Genomic DNA, 14,682 nt, shown 5'->3' on the forward strand with positions numbered 1-14,682 from the left:
TCTTCGAAAGCTCGGCAGGTGAGGGGAAGACAGGATGCTGTGTTCACCGGGAATCGCATGGAAGTCGTGAGAGCAGATCGAGATGGCGGATTGATGGCCCGACGGAGCAAACGCCAGGGTTTGTCTTGCCGAGTCGGTGAAGCAGGGGGCGCTGTAGTTTTGGCTTGAATCCCACAAAGGTGACCGAAGAAAAAAATGACGTCTTATAGCGACGTCAGAGGACGTCATTTTCCGCACCTGAGACGACTATCCAATCATTTATTGTTCTTTGTGAGAGAGATAAGAGCAACGTCGACAAGAGTGATGATAAAGGTCGAGGTTCAAAGAGTACGGACTCGAGCAGGTTAAATGTGATTGATTTTCTTATCTCAGAGCACCATTGCCTGTAGATACTGCTGTTCTGTGGTATTGCGAGTAAAGTTCTTACAAGCTTGGGAAAACGGAGAATAAGGATGGTTTTCCCCACTAGCTATATATACACTGTATGAACTAGACTAAAATAATGCAGTAACAGCAGCCAATTGTATGAGTCTTTGTCACACTCAGAACTTATTTTTGATTCATATCGTTCTTTATCGATGTAAACGAAGCCGAAATTTTTAGCTTGTAGAAGGCGCTCACAGTAAAATAATGCTATAAGGCTAAGTTAAGCCAAGCACACATGTCCAACCCCCTTTTCCGATTTGCGCACGGCACTAGCGAGCTGCTGAATGCTGATTGGATGTTGCCATGGGACACCTATCTAAACTAAAGACCCTTATTTATTTGTGGTTGAGCATCTGGACTGCTGATGGAACAAATGATTTCGTGCCTGTTACTTTTGCATTCAGGCATAACATTTTGTTTACCTGAGCTGAATAAAGCAAATTCTACTGCTAGAACATGTTCTGGTGTGGACAAAATGCAGGATGCCTTCCTAACAATTTGCTTATCCAAAAGACAGCTAAATCCCTCTGCCTGACACAAATTACCGGTTACTTTAAAGATATATTGACAATGCTGTGCAAGCCGTTGTTACAATAGACAGACTCCGGAACAAGCACACAAAGGGGAAAAAAAGAAGATGCGAACTGCAATCCTCCTCCTCCTCCTCCTCATCATCATCATTCTCTCTGAATTACTGCTATAAAGACAGCTGGTGTCATCAAGAACGGTAGCTGTTGTTTTCATCTCTTGTCTTTTGCTTTCTCTCTCTTGCCTTTTCCAGGGATTTTCCTTTCCTTCCTCTTTCTTTGAGTCTTCTTTGTGTTCAGAAGAAGTACGTTCAGAGATAAAGATGTCTTGAACGGTATAAGTGACAAGGAAATTTTTGCGAAAAGGTTATCTGAAATAAAATCTGTAAAACAAAAATGTACAAATACAGAAACTCGTTAGTCGCTTAAAAAATTTTAGTCTTTGTGATATAATTTCTCTTGTTTTGTGGTAATAACTCTGTTTGACAGAAGTATATGAAACTGCGAAAAATTCGTCTTGTAGTATAATCTGGTTCTACCATTAGGCAAACTAGACAGTTGCCTATGGAACAAGAATTGTGGGGTAGTGGAGTGCAGAGACGGTCAGCAGTTTGTCAGTATGGTCAATAATGTGTACATGTATCTGCTATCCATTTATCTATAAATATTAAAATGATGATAGTTTAGGCTTAGTCATATTTTTGAAATGAGAATTTTAATAATCTAGGCTTAAGTAACATGATTGGGAATTGTCGTGGTTTGATTTGCGAGGACACACTTAACAGTAGTTTTCTCAACTCTGAAATGAATCCGGGAGAAGTTCTATTCTTTATTGTCTAGCACAAGTTATTACATTCTGTACCACGTGTGCAGATTTTCTCGTAATTTTATTGACCCTGGCAGTTTCTGTAGACAGTGAAGAACAAAGTTTCTCAAATTGGAAATTTATTAGAAATTATTGAGGCCAACACTGCTACAGGAAAGATTGGTTGGGCTGGTCACCAAACCCACCGAACATGACTTGGCAGCTACAGTATAAATAGAAACTCTCTTTAGACAACAAAAAGTAACGAAAGTAAGACTTTATGCCTCATTTTGTTGTGGGGCTGTCTTTTGTCTTTCATCATAGCCTAGCAGCCAGCAGCCGTTTACCTTTACAAAAACAAACACATAAAACTGTAAAGAGATTCACCATTTTTTTAGGAACAATTGTCTTCATTGTGGCGACAGTTGGACTGTCGCAAACTCGGCCATGACCCTCCAGGTGTCCCAGCAACTTCCGGTATTCTCAAAAGCCAGATAAAGCTAAGGCATACCATTGCATAAACATTTGAAGGGCTCGTGAAGGATCAACTGCGGGGTCATCCTAAGGTCGTTTACTTCCGGTTGGAAGCTATCGCTACAGGTTGGCATAAGCCTTTGTACCTGCTGGTGGAGCAAGAATCTCATCTTCCGACTTTCAAAGGTAAATTACAGACTGAAAAAATCTAAAGTAAAATATTCAATTTCAATCTAAATAAAGACAATTAAATTACTGACAAGAAATATTTATATGTATTTGTGAACACTTCTAGAAGACGGTAAGACTAATGAATATCCCCTGTCTCGCTTGTCTGTAAAGGCGTATATTTGACTGGCAGTTTTGTATCTCGGTAAGACAAACCTTAGAGTGTTTAATCCCCCACCTCTTCGTACGTGACATATCGGCAGAGAGAAAGAGAGAGCGTGCTTTGGCGGTTTAAGAAAGCACTACCTTGAGTAAGGAATAAGGAATTCAATGCAGGTCCTTGTCCTCTTGTCCACAGCTTTGCTTCCAGCGGACTTAAGTTCCGTGTTTACAATGCATTGCATGTGGCCATTGTCCGCGCCGCTCTTCAAGCTCTGTGTAAGCAGGCGTACCCCCGGCGCCTGTGTTGCGGACTCTGTAGTCGCGCGCACTTACCTGCATCGATAACAATGCCTTGTGTTGGACGCCGCTTGTCGCCCCATGGATGTCTTTTTTGTGCGTGCATGTCCTCCATAGAACACCCCCACCGACACCAGTATTTAGGATCGCATCGCCACCACCGCTTTGTCTCTTCTACATTCTGCCTCTCTGTCTCATTGACTTGTTCGTTACCTCGCTCACACACACACGAGTTACACAAATATGCATACAGACACATTAACAACAAATACACATCAATAAACAAACCCAATAGAGACGCGCACACACACACAGAGATACCCCCTTTCTCCCAACACGAGGACACTACCCCTTCTCAATATATATACGACACAAACATATGTAGATACTAAACAAACACTCATTTACACACATGCAAGTAGAGAACACGCATACACACAGAGAGCGAGAGCGAGAAGCTAGAGAGAGAGAGCGGGAAAAGGGGAAGAGAGAGGCCAGTGTGCCCAGAGTGACTAAATAATGTATTGAGGGTGGGATGCGAGCTTGTACAAACTAAGGATTGTTACTGGGCGTTTGGAAGCTGCGCGTTGAATGTTTTCTATTTCGCTCTCACTTACCACCTACCAGAGAGAGACAGAGGGAGGGTGGACATCGTGGTTTGTGAGCTGTGTTGGTTCGACAATTGGGTAAGGCTACTACTTAATTGATGTTCTCTGCCACCTCTACTTAATCTTTTCTCTCAATGTTCGTACATAAAAATTGTAATACTTTGCAGCTATTGCTTTTGTGTTTTAGACATGGTTTTAGAAATAGCTGATGAGCATGCTTCGAAGAGATGGTTTTAGGGTTGAAAGAATGCCGATTCGCCAGTTGCAAGTTGATGTTTTATAGTCCGGCATGTTGTGAAGCTATTGTGTTGTCGTCCGTTGTACAGGTGAAGTTCACTGTTCACATGAAACTGTAAAGACTCCTTAATATCAGGTAATATCAGCTACACACTATGCTAATTTTACTTAGAACATAACCTATTCTTCACGTGAGAGTGTAGTGCTTCGATTTCATTCTGATGGAGCCTAGCTCAGGTACTTTCATAGAGGATCGTCCCAGATAAAATGTACATTGATAAGAATCGTATTTTTATTGGGATTTGTGTGACCCTTCCCTCAAGTAGCACAGGTGACACGATAAGAATCGAGCGGTTCACACAGTTTTTATTTTTTAAAAAGAGCAGTTTTTTTTTAAGTCTGCAAAGAGACGCCAGATCGCTCCCCGAAAATGAATCTCTGGATCCCTTCCACGGCCTGGCCTCAGCCGTAAGTTAGTCGTAACTAGATGAGTGGCGAGCGAAGTCAGGGCAAGTGGAGACTTTAAGAGGGCTTCGTAGTTCTTACCTTCAGCCTCCAGGTATCCCCGAGTCGGTGGGCAGACTGAGCAAACGTGGCCTGCATCCCTATCCATGTTGTGTGTGCACGGCCTTTCTTTGCACCGATGTGACAAGTAGCGCGTTTTGAGAAGGGGACCCGAGAGCTAAACTCACATAGCCAGGCGATTCCATGCTCTCTCTGCTCTAAATCTGTTACACTGGTTCACGTTTCTTTATAGATTTTTTTTTCTTTTTGATCTCCTCTGGTGTACGGCTCTAGGCCTGCCTCCTTTGCCTGGTCACTGTCCCTCCCTGGTGTACATATTTGCCCTCCCCTGCCCAGCACCGCGTGCCGTCCTGCGACGGGGACGACCGAGCCCCTAGCAACACCGCGCGACGTCGGACCGCGCAGACAAGGGGATGGAGAGAGTGCGCGACGCAGCCGGCGTCCTCATCCAGCATCTAGCGGCGGTGAGACCAGCAGCGCCATCTGCCTCTCATGACGTAATCTAAGCAGCGCGTCCTCGAGCAATTCTCGTCCAGCGCTTTGTTTCACTTTGGCATCCAGACAGGTGTTGTGACTGCTGCTACTGCTGCTGTTGCCAGTGTGGTGGGTCTGACGGCGTCAGCACGTGCAACGTGACTGTCACGCACTGGACTTACGTCTGAAGAAGGACTACTTTTTCTTAATTTGTCGATTTCGCGGACGGTACTGCTCAATCGTCTGCTTCTTTTGACGACTTTTACTGCCGTTATCTGGACTGCGGTGCTTGGTGTACGTGTGAGTTTGACGGACTTTGATTAACTTCATTTTGCCGTCAGTCCATTGAAAGTTTGTTGTTAAACAATAATCGGCTGGTGCAGCACCTGGGCTTACCTGGAAGGTCGCCAAAGCCCTCCAACTCTAAGCGAGCTCTCCGCTGTCTCTATCGGGTCGAGAACGACACCACAAGCTGTTGCTCAGTGAAATATAGGATTCTTCGGGCAAGCGAGGACAAGGTACTTATTTATTTATTGACATGATGTGTTATTTCAGTTTGTCTTCCTGTTTCCGTTTAGTTTTCTAAATCTTTCTCTCTGTACACATGCTGCTAAAACTACTCAACGTGCTTTTGCTTGAAGTCATGTGACATACATCATCATATCTTTCCCCTTTCACATCCGCCACCTACTCACCATCGAATCCTTTAAACGTGCACTAAAAACACATCTCTTCCAATTACACTACATCAACAGTCTACAATTGCCTGTTCACCTTTTAACCCTTTCGTTCACTTTCTCGTCTATTGACTAGTCCACCGATCCACTTCCTCAGCAGGTTCACGAAACTTGCAACCATAACTGTTGCATGTTTAGATTGTTTTACCTTCCAGTACTGTTGTTTATCCTTCCGTTCTTCATCTATTGACCATTTGTTATTATATCTGATCCTGTTCCTGCTCCTTAGTCTCCCTTCTTGTTTTTATGTTATGTTCGTTCTTGTAACCCCCTCCCACGCCATCCCTTTATGTCTCATTGCACCTGAATCATCGGCGACAGGATGGACCTACACATCCTGTTTTGCTTTTTTTTTGTTGTACATGTAGTTCGTAAACATGTAGCAGGATTTACTCCTCGGAGATTCAGTCACATATTATAATAGTACAAGGAATCATTTCCTAATAATAAAGTTGAGATAACCTTTCGACTTGCGAGAAGTCGAAGGCTGAACTCACGAGCCTTGCGATCTCATCCAGCGAGAACTTCACGGACCTACGGGTTTACCTCACGAGAGGCCTGGGCTTTGTGGTCTGTCAGTCTGCCCTACTCTCACCGTGACATTAGGCGGGATCATCGTGGACTAACACTGTGGACTGACAGGTGGACTAACATTTCCCTGTCATAACGATGACAGGCGCTGCGAGCACCCCAGACGCATAAGGAGGCAGGGAGGATAATCGGATGTACAGGATTATCGGACGTGACCCGACAGGAGACCTTTTCTTCGTGGCATGTGTTTTATGAAAGAAGCTGATAACAAAGCCCATCAGTCGGAAACTGTAGTTCTCATATTAGGTGAGCTATTCCTGGGACAGATTTTGTTTGGTTGTCTACTGTCATGTCTGTCCTATTTCCTCTTATTAGTTTTTTTAAAGTACATTATTGCTTATCGGAATTTTGTACATGCCGACATCTGTCCCTGACGCTCTTCTATATTGGAACATTGCCCATCCCGGCAGAGTAGAGAGGTCGCAAAAATACCTTTAAAAATATTTTTTGTCAAGAATATTGTAAAATAAGAAGGGGAAACTGGTATCGGAATTTGTGTGTATGGTGGGGAGGTGGTAGCACAAAGCTTACCGTCAAGGGTAAAGTATAAGTAGTGAGCTTGTCTTTTCTCAATTCTTTCTTCTCTGTTTGTGTGTTCAGTTGTAAGTCATTCACCTGTTGTAAATCTCTTCAGTCATTCACCTAACGAGACCTGTTGTAAAACTCTTCGGTCATTCAGTAGCAGTTCTAGAGCTTCCTTCGTTCCTCACCAATAGAAAAGAAAACAAATTAGCGCCGGCCTTTTCCTGAGCAACAAAGTAACGTGCCCCACGCAGACCGAGTGCAGACCGCGTGAGACGGTGCACCTGGCAACTCGCCGAGGTGGTGGCCAGAACCAGAGAACAATGCCTTCCTACTGCCGGGCCCTTCTCGCGGGCCTCGGCAAACTCTACGTGCTTGTCTTGTTATTTAGTGCACAGCAGCTCTTGGCTTTCACTGTGTGAAACAGACCCTTTTCTGGTTTACGGCTTCCATTTCTTGATTTCTTTCTTTCTAGTTTTCTTCCTGTCCCTCCCCTTCTCTGTTTAATCAAGGAGAAGTAATCACTGTAAAGGAGAGAGAAAATGTATACATACCGGTAAGTTCAAACACCTCCTAACCCTAACCCCAATCATTCAATAGACCCAAACACACTTATGTATGTCTCAACTGATATTGTTTTTTACACGAGAGTGTATATATATATTATAATGGTCACATAAGGTCGGATGCACCAACAGTTCTTGATGGTTATTTCCCCTTGCTTAATTGCTAGTGTTTCTTGTGTTTGTTTTGTGTTTGTTTTGTTTGTTTTTTTTTCGTGACTTTACAAAGGTGCTCCTATAGTTTATCATAACTGATAGGATAAACTGTTCGTATATTTACCGTCACTGATTGGGTGAACTGTTTGGATTGAGTAAAGTTTTTTCGCGTTCGCCACAATGGATGAGGTAGGTTAGAATGCCTGTCGGGGTTAGGTGACCGTTACTGTAAACAGTATCCATTTCAGGTAAGCTTTTCATTACCTATCACTTGCATGCATATACATGTATATTATGAGATAGAATTGTTTTTGGTATTGTCAACAAGTATCAAAATGCAATATGGTTATGTTGGAGGTAGTAGAATCGACTACATGGGTTAACGCTGCTTCCTTGAACTACTGTCGTGTCCCTGAAGCTGTCAGTACCACGCAAGGCCCCATTCCTATTTTTTGAGCCAATGTTAATAGGCAGGCAGGATGGCCCTCGCTAGAGCAGGCTTTCTATTAGAGCGAAACACACCTCAAGAGAGTGTCTAAGTGAGAAGCACGGCCTTAAAGGCGCTCCCTTGTGAGTCACGTATAATTCACTAGTACGGTGCGCCCTTGGTAGCCTCCAAATTAAACTTCGATGGGCTTCCGTGGGGCGTGATGTACTGCGAGTCCCGCCACCGCCCAGGTAAAAAGAAATAGCGCTTTTTACATTCTGTTTTTGTCTGTCCATACTTAGTGCTGCTCTTCTCATTTAATTAATGCTTCTTGACTATTAAGGAATGTACAAATCATGTTATTCCTAGTTCATTAAATCGAGCGTACGTCTTTTCTCTTGTTCCCTCCACATCTCTCTTCCTCTCTCGCACTCACACAGAGCAGAAACTCGAAAATAATAGGCGTTGTTAGAAAATTAGACTAACTTAAAGTCAGCTGTCAGTGACAGGGTACGACAGCAAGAAATAATCGCAACATTGAATAGTATAAGCAATAAAAATACGCCCTCCTCAGAGAGCAGAACTGGACTGAGTCCAACGACACAAGTTCGAACCGATTTCTGTGAGTAGATTCCCGAGACTCGTTAGGGGCAACCCTACTTGATCCCGTGTTTGTGCCTGCAGGTGAGCAAGCGCAGTGACAACATGTAGGTTGCTCACGCCCCACGGAGGGTGGCGTTGGGTAAGCATGTAGTCAGTAAAGGGAAGTGCGATGATCAGGCCCCGTTGTCACCATTGATACCACGGGCGTGTCGACACTGCGACACCCTGATAAGATAGGACCGCCTCGTCAAACGATCGACGCCTTGAAGTGAGCACCACGATTACAGCTTTTTATCATTAGCAACATTGCACAGATTGAGTGAGAGGGAAGAGCATCCAGGGGACGGCTTCAGTTTTTGGAGCCTTGACGAGGGAAAAACATGAGAAACTGAGAGGTAACTTTTTCAAACTTATTAAGAGAGCGAGAGTTGCAGGTGGTTCCAGGCCCCACTTTATAACCGGTTAGGTACAGGTAATATATATAATTTAATCTAACCCTAACCCTTGACATATTGAAGCGTGTCCACTCAGAAAGCCCTCCGAATCGGTGAGCGCTGGTCTCTAAAGAGTGTAGGGGACGAAGTAATGGACCAAGTGTCCATTTTTGTCGAGAGTGTTTGTCGTTCGCGAGGACCTGTTGATGAAAATCAAAGTGATTGTTTACAGTGTCCTTCACCTGCCAGCCTTTAGTACAGTTATGCCGTACATACAGTCTTTTCCCTTCCCAGTCGCAGGGTGACTGTGAGTCATGTGACCGATGTCATGCTTTACTGGAGCGAGCGATCTGTGGGCAATGTTGAAAAAAAGTTAAGAACTTTGTAGAGCCTTTAGATTGAATTTTCTTTCCACCTTCTTTCATTCTCTCTTTTCACCCTAGCTCTGTGAGAGCGATACTGCGATACTGCCATAGTCATCAGGTTGTCCCATGGACATATTTTTCTATCCCGTCCGTCCACTGCAGCCTATGGGATGGTAACACTGAACACTTTTCGGCTTTATAATTCTGCTAACATACAATAGATGATTCAGAGGAAAGATTTAAATCCTCCATATCAAGTATCGACTTTCATGCAATATACCCATGGGATTTTTTCATTCGTTTTCTCAAGCCTGGTGAGTAGTGGTGGTGGGGAGGAGGAAGAAGTGGTGCATTTCCAGGATCACGGGTGTCGATATTTCCAAACACAAGAAGTTATGCATGTGAGATTGTCGTCCTGACTGTCCAGGGGGAGGGGGAATGGTAGACGGTAGATGATCATATATATCCACGACGACGTTTTATTTCTCGTGGGGGAAAGCGTGAGGGGGCAAAAGCTGTCATCAGGAGCTGTGCCTGGGGCTTTATTCCGAACGTTGAATGTCAGACGACCCTGTAGCTCAAAAAAGCACCAGGTGTCATAGGGGGCTGCCATGACATTGGGCTCCCAGGTAGCACACAAAGAAGAGCCTTGGTTTTGGGGAGGGAGAAATGGTGCGGAGGAAATCGTCATGAACGAGTATCGGCGGGACATTCTTGACGCTGGACCGGGTTGACCGTCCCCCCTTTTCTCCTCTCGCTCCCCCCTACTCCCAAACAAACAAGCAAGCATTGCATCGGACCCCAGGCTTTGTCTTGGCCGGCTGCTGACCTCATGTTGTCCCCGAGAGTAGGGGGCTACAGGCCCGACCTGAGGCCCCTGCTGTTATGTGTATTGGAGTGAGTGAGGCTGTTACCTCCACAGTCAGGGTACGACTGTATCAAGAACACTTGAGACTGTCGCCACTGGCAGTAGTTATGGTTTTGTGTGTTAGTATTGGATGAGAAGAAGAAAGCTTTGCTTTATTTTAACCACTGCAACCTATCTCTCCTTCAGACAAAAAGATTTTTGGGTTACTTTCTCTAACATTGGGTTTTCTACATTAGGTTCGACACTGTCAGGGAACAGAGCCACGCATTTACTGTCTGACGAGAACTACTTGCGCCGTGGAACTTCCTGCACTCTTGGGCTTTTCGTTTCCCTGGTTGTCGTTCCTCGTATCTGATAAAAAAATAAAAATAAAAAATAAAATAAAAAATTAAATCCTCTGTGATGCTATGTAAATGATCTCGGTATGCCATGCGTTGCCCACCACAATGTAATGAAATGCAAAGAGTCCCAATTCAAAGGGACGGTCTGAATGAAGCTGGCTAAACGGTTGTCTATCAGCAGATCACATAGCTGACGTCACAGGGGCAGCGTTGGGCCCTCAGTCCTTATTTGTAAAATGTCGCATCGACCAGGCCCTGTTGAATTCGCAAATGATTTCTCTACGCCGGTGGAAGAAGGGATTCTCTGAGAGGTGTCCGTGCAACATACGAGATGAATTTTCTCTGTCTCTCTCTGTCGATCTGCTTTGTCTCCTTGTCTCTGTTCCTACTACAGAAGGGATAGAGATGATGAGAAATTTCTGTCTGTGTGCGTGTGTGTTGGGTGGGTTCGTGTTTCTTTATCAGTACTTGAGACATCTAATCCGCTACCTTCGGTCCTGAGTGCGTGTGTGTATGCGTGTGTCTGTGTCTATGTGGGAGAGAGATCAGCTGAGTCAGTGACCCTGTACATAAACGCGATCATGCAGGCGCTTGTACTCCGATTTGATTAGATTACATATTTTGGTCACATATTTTAGTGACTGCATGGTCTCCTCCGTCTTTTCCTGTTCTACACACCCTATGGTCTCTCTTCCACTAAGACTTTCTAGGAGGTATTGTATGATGCGATATATACTCATAAAGTTAATATACAACACTTTTTCCTCCGTTTGTTCGCTCATTTGCCCCTCTCTCAATTTGTCTTGCTTCTGTCTCTCCCCTTCCTCCCTCTGTCTCACGCCTTCACTCTCTCTTTTCCACTCACCACTCTCTCTCTCCTTCTTTGTCTTGTCTACTCCTCTACCCTCTCTTTTTCCCTCTCTCTGTTGTATGAACTCATTCTTCTTTACATCTTTCCCTTCAATGTAGAAACATTAAACGATCGTTGAACGATCGACCCGCCCATTATACTTCATATTCACGTTGCTGTGCTAGACACGGGTTTTATACTTAGCAAATACGCGAGATGCCACAGGTGTTGTCGAACACCACGTGCTGGTGAGGTGTCCCCCCCGCTTGCCTCTCCCTCACTGCTTTGCGGAGGTCTCGCACAGGTAGGTATAATAACCCCCGCCTCACACTGTCCCATAAGGGGGAAATGAGTGGAAGGGGGTCGAGGAATTTGGAGAGCAGTGGTGGTGGGTAGCGACCAAAGAAATAGGTAAGAATGGATGAGAGAAGAAAGAAGTGTGTGTGTTGGGAGGGCGTATGTGTTCCGCTTTTCTGATCTCGTTTACTGTCACAAATAAGGTTTTGGAGCAGCAGGGAAAGTAAAAAGGACTTGCACCGTTGGTCATGTACCGTGAGCACATTTCATCTACCTTTTTTTTTTTGGCAGGTTTATGTTGTGTTCAGGCACTTCAGGCGCTTTCTGTTGTTTGACTTGAAAGGTTGCCAATAGCCAGTGGAGGTAACCCCCCAATCGCCTTCACCCCCTCCCCCCGTAGTCCGACCCCTTCCTCCTACAACACACACACAGAGCAGAGCTAGCAACATGCACTGGAGGGCTAGCTAACACGCTTACAGCCCCGCTCGACAGCACCACCACGGCACCACCACCACTCGTCAAATGGGTCATTCGGACACAAACAAGTACAGACAGTACCACACCGCAGCGACACACAAGACTGGCTGGGAGTGACAGACGATCGCCACGCACCTGCTGGGCCAGCCAGGTAAAGGCTATCGATCTCCGAGGACTCCGATGTGTCAGATACCCTGATTGCTCCGCCAGACCTCCCCCTTGTCGTTCCTTAACGGACCTCTGAGACAGAGAAGGTGAGAGGTACAGAATTAAAAGTCCACACAGTGTTTTTAGTTGTTTTTGTTGATGTCCAGAGCTGCTGGTGATAAGCAGAGATAAACGTAGTTTTAATATCTCCCTGCCCATTCCTGCGACCATAGTGGGCTGTCGGCTGCCAGTCTCTGTGGGTCTCGAGAGAATGTGCTGGCAATATCTGTTAGGGTCACATGGGTGGGTGTGTGTGTCAGTCATCTCTACGCAGGCTCTTTTTTTATGGCGGACACCGACAATACGTTTGTTGGTCCCGAGAAGTGACCCTTAAAAAAGGTGATCGTCTTAAAATAGTTTAATGGCGTCAGTTTGCGGTTATTTTTAAGAGGGTATTTTGAACGATAACAGATAATTCCTTCCTCCTTTCTTTCATGTTTCCTTCCTCTTTCTTCTCTCTCTCACATATTTTACACTTCACAAGACTGCACCTAATGCACATGTTATAAAACTATTTTTGAGGTGAGATAAAGGTCGTCGAAGAATCTCCTATAACACAGCCACATTCCAGCATTTTCACAATGTCTGTGCTAATGTCTGATGACATTTTTTGAGAACTGCCTGTCTAATAGTTTCTCGTGTCTCTGCTCGAAGTCTTGGTTTGGGACTCGTGTGTATAAGGAACTTGGGTAGTGGTGGTGGTGTGGGGTGCATAACAATGAGAAAGTGGGGCTAACTTAACGCAGTTTCCTCCCTCTTCCCCTGTCGCTTATCCCCCCACAACCACCACCACCAAAGAATGCGCACACACACGGGAACTTTGTTTTGCACTGCAGTGTTGCTAATGTCGGACTACTTTCAGAGATAAAGGAGGGCTGACCGATGGCACAGCCTCAATGAGTGACAGGACAAAGCATATAAATGTGAGGACACTAGCTTCTTCCAGTAATCAGCTGCAGAATGACATTGTTATCACACCCTCAGTGAGATGAAGCTAGACCTGAAGAACTTTCTTATCAAGGACATAGCTACCTGCATAGAAAGAACTTCCTGTTTTCAGTTTGGCTGTTTGTGAGATTTTTGTCATGCATTGAAATAGTGATATGAGAGTGTGTTCTGTGAGAAACGGGTGGGAGTGGGGTGGGGAAACATTGACGGTCGACTTTCTGATGTACATGAAAACGAGTTGTTTGTATAATACACCTGACTTTTGTGCTGGCAGGAACTTTGTTGCCAGGTGGACAGAGGTAGCATGCGTAGATCCCTATCGTCTGTTTTGCACCTGGTCTTCTTGTGTTTCGCGCAAATCCACGGGAAAAAAACTGATCGCCCGCAGACTACTAAGCAAACATACACAAAAACTATTGCTAGATATTTTCCCTAAGATTCGTTTACTTCTGTTCTTTCCCTTCTCCTTCTTCTTTCCATCTTTGAGTTGACATTTTGTTCCATTTATCTCCCAGGTTCTTCTTCTGCCACTTCTTTGAAATATGTGACTTTGTTTGGAACATTTATTTTAAACATCTTCCATTGTCACATGCTCAACTAAGTGAGGTCTTCACTTTCTGTTCGTCAGACTTTTCTTCAAGGTTAGAACACGGCGTGGTTCTTTGGTTGGTCTGTGGGGAACAGTGAGCCCCAGGAATTTGACAGTGAAACGGGGGACATTTTGTTGTTGAAGTAATAGCCGGGTACTCGAAGGAGGAAGAGGAAAAAAAGAAGGAAAAAAAATCTAAAAACCCCTCAGCCATCTCAGGTTTCACATTGCAGATATATTCTTGAAAAGGTCTATGCAACAGCGATAAATGTTCCTGCTGAGTCGACAGTGGGGTATCTACCTAGAGCAATCTCGTGTGTGTGTGTGAGGGAGAGAGAAAAGGTATGTTTGTATATGTGTGATATATTTATCATGCATTCATATGATGTGTACGGGACAAGGATTTGGATGTGATATATATATAGTGTGTGCGAATGTGTCTATGGAGCAAAGAGAGATGTGTGTGGGTAGAAGGAAAGTGTATGCGTGCGAGAGATGGAGAGAGAGAGAGTTACAGAGAGAATGTGAATGTGTTTGAGAGAGACGCAGAGAATCAGAATCACTTTATTGAATATAGGCCATCGGCCCACTTCAAGGGGGAGCATAACAAAACCACCAAAGGTATATATACATATAAACTGTATAGTATGCAAGAGGATTGTCATCAACACGAAGGTATTTGCATTTTGACAAAAGTCACTCTGTGCATTTTTACAGTTACAGAAGATATACCAAGTAACATGATAAATTTACTAGTCTACTAGTCAAAGACAAGGCAAGGCTGGCCAGAATCATCCACCAGGCAAATAAAATTATTGTCAAGCACAGCTGCCACTTTCTGACTTGTACCTTCATGGCAGTCAGAAGGATGGCACATAACATCATTTCGGACCTGAAACACCCTCTCCACACTAGCTTCCAGCTGTTGCCTCAGTGCAGGCGCTATAAGGTACCACGCATAAGGAAAGCTGCCTACCAGAGGTCCTTCGTGCCAGCAGCCATCA

The 14,682-nt window shown here is 44.6% G+C and overlaps 1 protein-coding gene across 11 annotated transcripts in view; it reads left to right on the forward strand.

Moving 5' to 3' along the window:
• The window catches only part of LOC112567332 (SH3 and multiple ankyrin repeat domains protein 3-like), a 74,824-nt gene that overhangs the window by 8,350 nt on the left and 51,792 nt on the right, over window positions 1-14,682 (forward strand). For 2 of the 11 annotated variants that reach the window (XM_025243979.1, XM_025243989.1), the window contains exon 1: window positions 8,438-8,697. The exons of 2 other annotated variants lie outside the window; for them this stretch is intronic. The gene's annotated coding sequence lies outside the window, so the exon portion shown is untranslated. Of the gene's footprint in view, window positions 1-3,528; window positions 3,546-4,733; window positions 5,222-6,260; window positions 6,278-7,929; window positions 7,951-8,437; window positions 8,698-12,045; window positions 12,189-14,682 lie in introns of those variants that run through there. 7 more of the 11 variants (XM_025243990.1, XM_025243991.1, XM_025243986.1 and 4 more) reach the window with 6 other exon arrangements.

The sequence above is a fragment of the Pomacea canaliculata genome, linkage group LG6 (genome assembly GCF_003073045.1).
Source record: "Pomacea canaliculata isolate SZHN2017 linkage group LG6, ASM307304v1, whole genome shotgun sequence".
NCBI classification, from domain to species: Eukaryota; Metazoa; Mollusca; class Gastropoda; order Architaenioglossa; family Ampullariidae; genus Pomacea; species Pomacea canaliculata.